This window comes from Marmota marmota, unplaced genomic scaffold (genome assembly GCF_001458135.2).
Source record: "Marmota marmota marmota unplaced genomic scaffold, marMar, whole genome shotgun sequence".
NCBI lineage: Eukaryota > Metazoa > Chordata > Mammalia > Rodentia > Sciuridae > Marmota > Marmota marmota.
In genome coordinates, this window is record NW_026000068.1 from 20,318,306 (window position 1) to 20,327,441 (window position 9,136).

Genomic DNA, 9,136 nt, shown 5'->3' on the forward strand with positions numbered 1-9,136 from the left:
CTCACCCCTATTTTCTGTCCATAGAATTTTCCCTTTGTATTTGAAGAGTCCTATACAATCAGTTTATATGTAGGAGATGTCAAACTAAATGAGATTCATATTCCATTTCTATTTTACAAACTATGACAAGCTTATCAGTCCAAACACTGATAATATTATGGTGGGACCATCATTTTGGAAAACATATATCTGCCTATGGTGAAAACAACAGGAGAATTTCAGGAAACTACTATCACATGTTTTCATTCTTGCCAAATTTACTGATGTAAGCTTGAAAGTGCGTTAGGTATTCATATCAAAATAACCTCATTTTCTAATTATCTAATTCTAATTGTCTGGTAACTAACCAGACTAGCATTTAATCTAGCAAGAATATATAAATTTATGTATAATCAATAAACTTATCAATGTTAAATATTTGTCTTATTTAACTTACATACACATTTAAAGTTAAATATGTAAGAAAAGTTACTTTTTTAATATCACATTTAATGAAGTACTTTTATATCACATGTATCTTCATCATCACTGTCTATTACCATTAGAAGCAAATATTGCATCTTCTGACTTTTAAGTTCAACTTATTTCCATCTAAAACATTTAGGATACAATGTTTTTTAGTCAGTGGGAATTTTATGCTAAGTCACATGATAGTATTTGCAAAGCATGAGGAACATTTATATCTTGTTGTCTTGAAAAAAAAAAAATATATATATATGTTCATGAATATTGTATGTAAATTACACACACTGTATATGTGTGTATGTGCTTTTTCAACCAGAATCTCTGCTTCTTCTACATTTCTAAACTGACCTATAAAAGGTTTCTTTATAAGGAAACTTTGAACATTTAAATGTGAATTAATTCTTCTATGAATAGCTATTAAATCTGTTAAGTCTCTTTTCTTTTTAAAATTCTATTACTTCTATGAAATTCAAAACTAGAATTAATTGAAGTCTTTTTAGGCTGTTGTGTCTTACTGAAACAAAACATCACTGTTCTGAATACAACAATTGAGAGAGTGTCTTGATATGTGAGTGTTTTAATGATATAAAAAGGTAACTGCTTTCTATACAGAATAATTTTAGTAAAAGTTCTGTTCATATTTGAGTGTTTTAAAAACATTTTCCCACATATAGCAGTCTTTGACCTTATTTTCTTGCATTCATTGTGAATGAAGTATTCACAATAAATGCTACTATAAAATTCTAGCATTAAACTAAACATAAGAATTCATGTAACTTTTGTTTTAAACATGAATTCTACAGACAGTTTTGCTTTCACTACAAATATGTGTCTGTGTGCATATATATGAGCGCTTATACATACACATATACATATATTTATATATAAATGGGGAAAAGCAGTGGAAATTGCTTTGAATAAATTTTTGAACAGTATTCAGCACATCAATGAAATAGTCCATAGTAGACTAGATAAAATAAATATAATGATATAGCTGATTATATACATCTTATAAAAATCTAATTCCATTTCTTTATTGTAAGGATTCATTTAAGAGTATTATGGCATTTTTGCCTGTTTTATTTTTTATTTATTATTATGAATAACTTGACCATCCTCATCCTACTCTTTCCAAAAATAAACATATGGTTACATATAGAGAATATAAGAGCCATATAGATTAAATTCTTATACCTTTGGATCCTAAAGTAAAACAGATTTCCACAGTATCATAGACAGCAAAGCTGTTCTATGCCTTTTAAAATTTCCTCTTGTTTTCCTGCTATCTCTGATCTAGATAAAGAAAAACTGATAATGATGTCATTACAAGAAAAACCTACTGGATAATGTTTTTTAATTAATTATTCCTCACTCTTTTTGATGCACTTAGTAAAAAAATGACAAAATGTAATCAAAAGAATATTAAAAAGAGATTGTCACTCTCCTTTTCTCTAAAATATAAAACAATTGCTAGTGTATGTTCTGCAGTGATTTACTGTTTACAGAGTGAATGGACACACCAAAAGACAGCTACCTGATTGGTAGCAGTGATAAATATTCATAAATATGGTTAATACGAAAACATTTTCTTCTCTATACTTATTCCACTTTACTTATTTCTACTTGCTGGAGTGGTAGACATATTAAAATATTAATTTTCCGCTTTACTGGAATGATTTCAGAGTCAAGTGCCATTAAAATTCTGAATGTAAATATGAAAAAAAAGAGGATATGGCTCACACTAATCTTCTTCATTGGTTTTTAAAACTATTTATTTGCTTTTTTTGAAGAAAGCTACAATTTCAAAAATTTTAATTGCTTTGGGAAATGCAAGCAGAGGCCAGAAAAGGTGTCAGAGTCTTGTGAAATATTGTCTGTCACTCAGAAAGCATTGGATAGTCTCCTACTATAAGCTTGTAAAACAAAGGGCAGCTTTGGGGAGGCAGGTCAATGTGTGATGGTCAGGGCCACATTTCACTGCCATGAAGAGCATTTCCTCTGTACTCTTTCCTTTTTAAGTTACTACATATTTCAATTAGAGGGACAGGCTGAAAAGTGCCATGCAGGGCAACTCTGTGTGTGTGTGAAGCAATTGTTCACTGTTAGCAGGCTTGGGGCACCAAGGAAAGTCGGGTTAAAAGCTATGAAGAAGAGGCTTGCCACTGTTACTGATCAAAGAGGGGATTAAGATTACAAATTTTAACTTGATGTGAAAGATATAATATCTATGGATTTTTCCTTTAACTCTTAGAATTTTTCTCTTCAATGCTAAATCAAACTTAATTATAAACCAGGTGGAATAACTATAAGAAGCTATTTTAATAAATGGTATTTTAAAAACCTGTACCCTTTCCCAATCTTCATGCAATTAATAGTTCTAAAATCCATCCTTTCAGTGATAGTAATAACAATGTCAGAATATTTAGCTCTTGACTACAGTGTTGGTGAGGCTTCTGTTTTAGGGGAATCTGCCATGTTCTGAACTATGTCTGACTCTAAGGAAAACCTTAACAGAGCGTGATACAGGAGTTCCACCCAATACCATAACAGCTCCAGCTCCATTCCCTCTGCACATCACAACACAAACACATATTCCTTTGATAACAAACAGCGAAAATTTTCTGAGCCTTGCACTCTTTTAAGAATTTCACATTATTATTCTTTTAATACTTTAACCACCTTCTGAGTTAGATAGGATTCTCATGATCTCCATTTCACAGAGAGTATCTCTAGGTTATGTGGTGCACAAACATCAGGAGGAATCCAAGCTCAAGCAGCCAGCCTCCAGCTCTCCTGTTGGTACACTACCTCACCCAGCAAGCGTGGAGCAAAGAAGTTTCTTCCTATGTCGTCTTCATAATATACATGTCTCCAGTGCTTTTCTGTTTTTTAGAATATTATGATATCTACATGTCAACTCTGTCATTTTAAAGGATTAAAAATCACTGAATGCAAGATAGGTTTGGATTAATTGGGAAAACAAAAGCAACAAAGGAACTTCATTGTGATAATATGAGATAGTCAAAATCATTACTGTTTTAGAGGTGATGGCAGTTTCTTAGTCTGAACATAGGAGAGGATGATCTAATTTTAAAAATGTATGTATGTATTCATTCATTCATTTGCTTCTTCAGGGATGTGGCTAATACACTAAAGTGTGAATGTTAGAGTTCCTTATGATTAATATTAGTGTCTATAGCATCACATTTACACAACTAATAACTTGTCAGTTCTCTTACATATTATAATAATGATTAAAACTTATGTTCTTTGCTATAGGTTACAATATAACCAATGTTTATAGTAAACTCTTATGCTATATAAATTAGCTTTAAATAAATTTCAGAAATATTTTACAGGGAACTAAAAAGTTATCTACTGCATATCACAAAGTGTTGATTTCAGCCACCAAAATTAGTTAAAACATAACTCACTCTGACAGCAGTGATCTAGCTCTAATTAGTTCAATATATTTCATCCTAGTTCTAATTAAATCACTATAGATTTTACCAGTGTTGGAATTACAGATGAGGCTACTTTCATATTACAGCCACCAATACTTCAAAGTATACAAAGCTACTTATACTCCTTGAACATTTTTATACTAATTCATGTCTTCTTAGGTAATCTTCCTTACCCAAGAATGCTTCTGGTTCAGCAAGTTACTACCTAGCTTTTAAAACTTAATCCAAGTCTGAATTCACAATGATCTCCCAAACCTGTGGTGAGCCGTTCTAATTAGACCGTGGCCGCCATTAGAAGATGGCGCCGGCTTCCACTGTGGCCTGTGATAAACAACTCCTAATATGGAGAATTGGCACGCAATCCCTTACCACCCTATGAGAAAGGTCCACGTGGCAGCTTAAGATTGGTATGCTGGAGGCTTTATTAGGCTGTGCTTGGGCGCTCGGTGACGGGTCACTAGAAGATGATACATGAATCAAGGCCTGAATAAACTGCTGAAGGAAGAATCCTGTGTCGTGTTTTCCCTTGCCGGCGAGGGGTCGCGGCACGACCCTACTGTTTGAATTATGTAACCCGCTATTATGATATCAGTGCAACTTTATTAATTAGCCCTATCATTTATCAGATTGTTTATTCAGTTATACTTCTTGACCACAAGAGTGTGTGCTTTAGGAAAGCAGGAGCCGTATCTTACTTGACTTTTATATAGCACATTCATACTATAAACTAAAGAATAAATGTTTTTAACATTAGAAAAATAGTAAATGTTTCTTCTTAATTTGTATAATAAAGGGATTTGTGAAGAATTATGAAGTATCCGAGCTTCCAACTCCCTCCTATACGTGTCTTGTATAATCTGTGGCCTCTAAGTATGGGTAGAACCTGTGAATATGATGGGCTAGATATTCCCATTGCCATATTACACATACATGACTTCATTGAGTCAGACAGAATGGAATAGAAAGACAATCACTCTAGCTGATGTGAAAGAGTTAAATAACTATGCTGCAAACTGCCTGTGGGAGCCATGCAGCAAGAAAATGTGGATGGCCACAAAGAACTGAGAACGATCATTGGCAAACTGCAAGGGGTAATGCAGCTGCACAGAGGTGGATCAGATCAAGATAAATTTAATGAACTTGGAAGAAGACCATAGCCTGCAATGAGAATCAAAGTCCTCATTGACATCTTGATTTCAGTCTGTTGAGAACTAGCATAGGACCCAGGTAACCTGTACTAGACTCCTTATCCATAAAAACTGTGAAACAAGAAATAGATATTGTTTAAACACTTGAGGTTTGTAGGGATTATTTTACAACAGTAGAAATCAAATCAATTTGTCCCCATTAAAGATGGGAAAAATAATATATTTCAAGCTTTCATGGATAATTTAACTATGTTACTTCTCATTTAATTTGTGTATATCCCACCTATGAATTTTACCAGTTTACTGGAACCATTTTTTGCTCATGTATGTTTCCAGTTTGTATTAAATGCTTTAAAGAAAAAAATAGCTACTTTATAAAAAATATTTGGTAATGCATGTTTGTTTATATGTTAATTTGTTCAATTTTGCTTTTAGTTTCAACAATTAGTGCACTTTAATTAGCTCCAAACACCTCTTGGTCAAAGGCATTTCCCATTAACAATGGTATATTAATGTTATATTTTAAAGTGTACTACTTAGAAATTGATGTAGTATTCTCTCTCCCCAAGTTTAGAGTTGAAATACCAACTATGGAAATACAGTACATTGAATTGGATGCAAGGAATGCATTCATCATACAATTAGCTTATATTATAGTGAATTCATGAATTTTTTTCTGGGTATTTAAGAAAAAAATTGTTAGGATTTCTTTCTTTCTGATTTATTTATTTATTATAGTAAATCTGAAGAAAGTGGCTTAAGTGAATACTCTGATGCTGCATTAGCTTTAGGAGTTTTCATTTTAGTACTATAAGAACATAGCAAACAAGATGCTAATATTTTATTAACACATGTTAAGAATACAGTAAATAGAACTAAGGGCTTAAGTGCTTAGTAATATTTATAGTATTTTATGTTCTTTATCTCTGTGGTCTAATGAAAAAATTCTACAGAGAAATATTTTGCTGGCCTGAAATTCAGGAAGCATTTAGGAATCAACATAGCACAGTGTTTATGTATGCCATTGGTGTAATAAATACTTGCATTAAATATCAATTCTACCAATCAAGATTGTGTGATTGGGTTAGATATTTCAGATCTTAAGCACTGTTTCCTTGAAAAACAGGTATAATTAATATCTGATTAAAAGAGGTCTGAAAGTAAATTTCTTATTAGGGTAATTGCTCTACAAATTGCATCTATTTACTTTTTTATATTAACACTTAATGTTTCATATTCTAACCATTAGTCTTTCACATTCCAAATGTGTAAGAAAATTATAATGCAACCTGTAATATTTTGTTCCTCTCTAACTTTTGATTGCATGTTCTGTTTGAAGAAAATTTGGAATTTGGAAATATTATAAGTTGAATTTTCTCAGAATGGCAATTAATTCATCATTTCATATATAAGAAAAATATAAATATATCTAAATGTATGCTACATAAAAATAGGATACAGTGACTAAAATTAAATTGTATATTTTGAGTATAAAGCAAAATTGAGCAAAAACACTTAGAATAATTAGTACATAAATCCAATTAGAGTGACTCTCATAAAATATTTGTCTTTTGCTGACCAAAAGTAATCTATCTTATAACTTAACGGAGTATATGTTCATGTATATGCAAAAGAAGGAAAAGATCCATGAAATAATATTCAATCCTTTAGCAAATTAAAGGTAGTTAGAATTTTTTATTTTATTATTACAATCATTGTGCGGTGATTTGTGCAGTATTATGGAGTATAGTGTGATAATTCAACAGATGTATATGATGCAAAATGATCATATCAGGGTAAGTAACGTTTATATCTGTTTAAACATTTATCTTTTTTAGTTTGTGATGTTCACAGAATTTTAGACAGTTCTTTTGGATTTGCATTTCTGGAGAATTTCTTCTTGAATCTTGGTTGGCTCTCTGCTCTGTCATAAAGAATATGGTGGAAGTGATACTGTGCAAAATATCTAGTTCAGGCCTCATGAAGACTAGCATCTTACACTTTTTACTGGTTTTTTTTTCTCACTTTTAATTGACTTACAACTTTCAATTCCTGAATAAATGCTTACACCTACTGTGAGTAAGCATATATTTAATGCTCTGGTGGGTTACCCTATTTGACTTCTTCACAATGGATGAGAAGAGTAGAAGTACTTTGAAGTCCTTGGGTATAGACATGAAATAAGATTACATGTCATTTTCTTAAAGATTGACTGAATATCTGTGGGTTAGGGGACAGAAGGATAATTCTGCTTTCCTTGGGAGGACAAGCTCCTGTTATTTCTGTGCATCAGGAGGGCAATGTATAAGCACTCCCATTATTACTCTCTTTATTTCAGGAGTTTTAGTAATAACAGGGCAGGGAAATCATTCATCCTTCCTCTTTAGCTTGCTCAGTCTTCCATATATATTAGGTTTTTGGTCTTATAAAAATCATATTTTAGGGTTATGAGCACAGACTTTATAGCATTAGACACATCATATTGCAATTTTACACCACCCCCCTCACTTGATTATTTCCTGATTGACCCTTAACTTTACTTCTGTCTGTGACACTCAAGTTTTTAACCTGTAAAATCAAGCTAATAATGATCATCACAATCATTTTTTTTTTCAGTAAATGAAATAGCATTTATAAAGCTTTTCTCATACAGCATACAGATAATGCATACTAAAAGCAAACTATCATTATCTTTATTATTTCCTGTACAGTTGAGATCCAGTTCTGTATTCTTAATCCCTAACCTGAGCAAGGTACTACAAATACTATTAATAACCTATTACACTGTAAATGATCAAAATTTCTTATAACTTAGATATATTAAGCATCATAATAAATCTGTGAAGTAGTTTAACTAGAATACATTTTTAGATGAGGAGATAGAGGTTCAGAAAAATCACATGGCTGAACAGGTAAAGCAAGCCCTTTGACCAAAACATGCGGCTTTAAAACCATTATTCTTCTACACCACACTGCCCTTCTTCTATCTCCGTCCAATATGCAGCTCAAAACTAAGTGGAGTTAGGACTTTGGAAAATAATTTGTACAACTCAGAACTATATACATGGGGCTTTTATTACCATTCTTTTCTTTACCTATTTTGCCACTTAAGAAAATATTCATAGACATATAGTTATATTTTAACAACTGGTAAGTGTATTTATTCACATAATGAAGAACCAAGGTATTGATTACATCTTTATGTAGTAAAGAAATTTTGTTGAACTAATATTTACACAATTGTTTTACATTGTATTCAAAGATTATCTCATCTATCATTTTATTTACATTTCAAATCCATCTTGAAAATAAGGGATGAGAAATACAAGGTAAAACAAAATAGAGATGAGTGGAAGATGGCGGCGAGGGGAGTGCACTGCCCCCCTGTGTGCCACGTCACTGTGGGGGAGTATGACGAGTCAGGACGGCTAAAGGCTATCTTGTTAGGAATTTCCAGCAATAGTGGGGTGCTCCGGAACCTGGAGGAAGGATTTCCATAGCATGAGGATTGGCTACGGGGACTCAAACGCGAGAGATTTGTCGCACGGAAGGTAACACTGCTTATTCAGCAAATCGCCCCGCGGCTAGAGTCTGCAGCTCGCGCTGGGAAACAAGGAGGAGATAGTGGCGCAGGGATACAGCGCAGCAGTTTCTGCCAGCCGTGCAAGCACCATACTCAGTGCTAAATTCTGGGTTCGAGACGGGGGAAGGAAGCGGTCCATTTCGGTTCTCCACACCAGTCAGACCACAGAGGAGGCCAGCGGCCACCATCTTGGAGAGCTGACGTCACCATCCCTGTTTTTGACTGACCGCAGCTCATTCAGCCATAGAACAGGTAATTTCAGGCTGCCATTCGCCTGCGGCTTGCAGACAGATTACTCAGGCTCAGTGCCTGAGTGCTTCTTGGAGCCTGCTCTTATCAGAGCATACACCGAGCTCAGAGCATCCGAGGTCTGGCTCCCGGAACTGCCCTGGCCCAGGGCTAAGGAGCCCGCGGAAACTTCTTCTTGGAGCCTACTCTTATCAGAGCATACACCAAGCACGGAGCGGCCGAGTTCC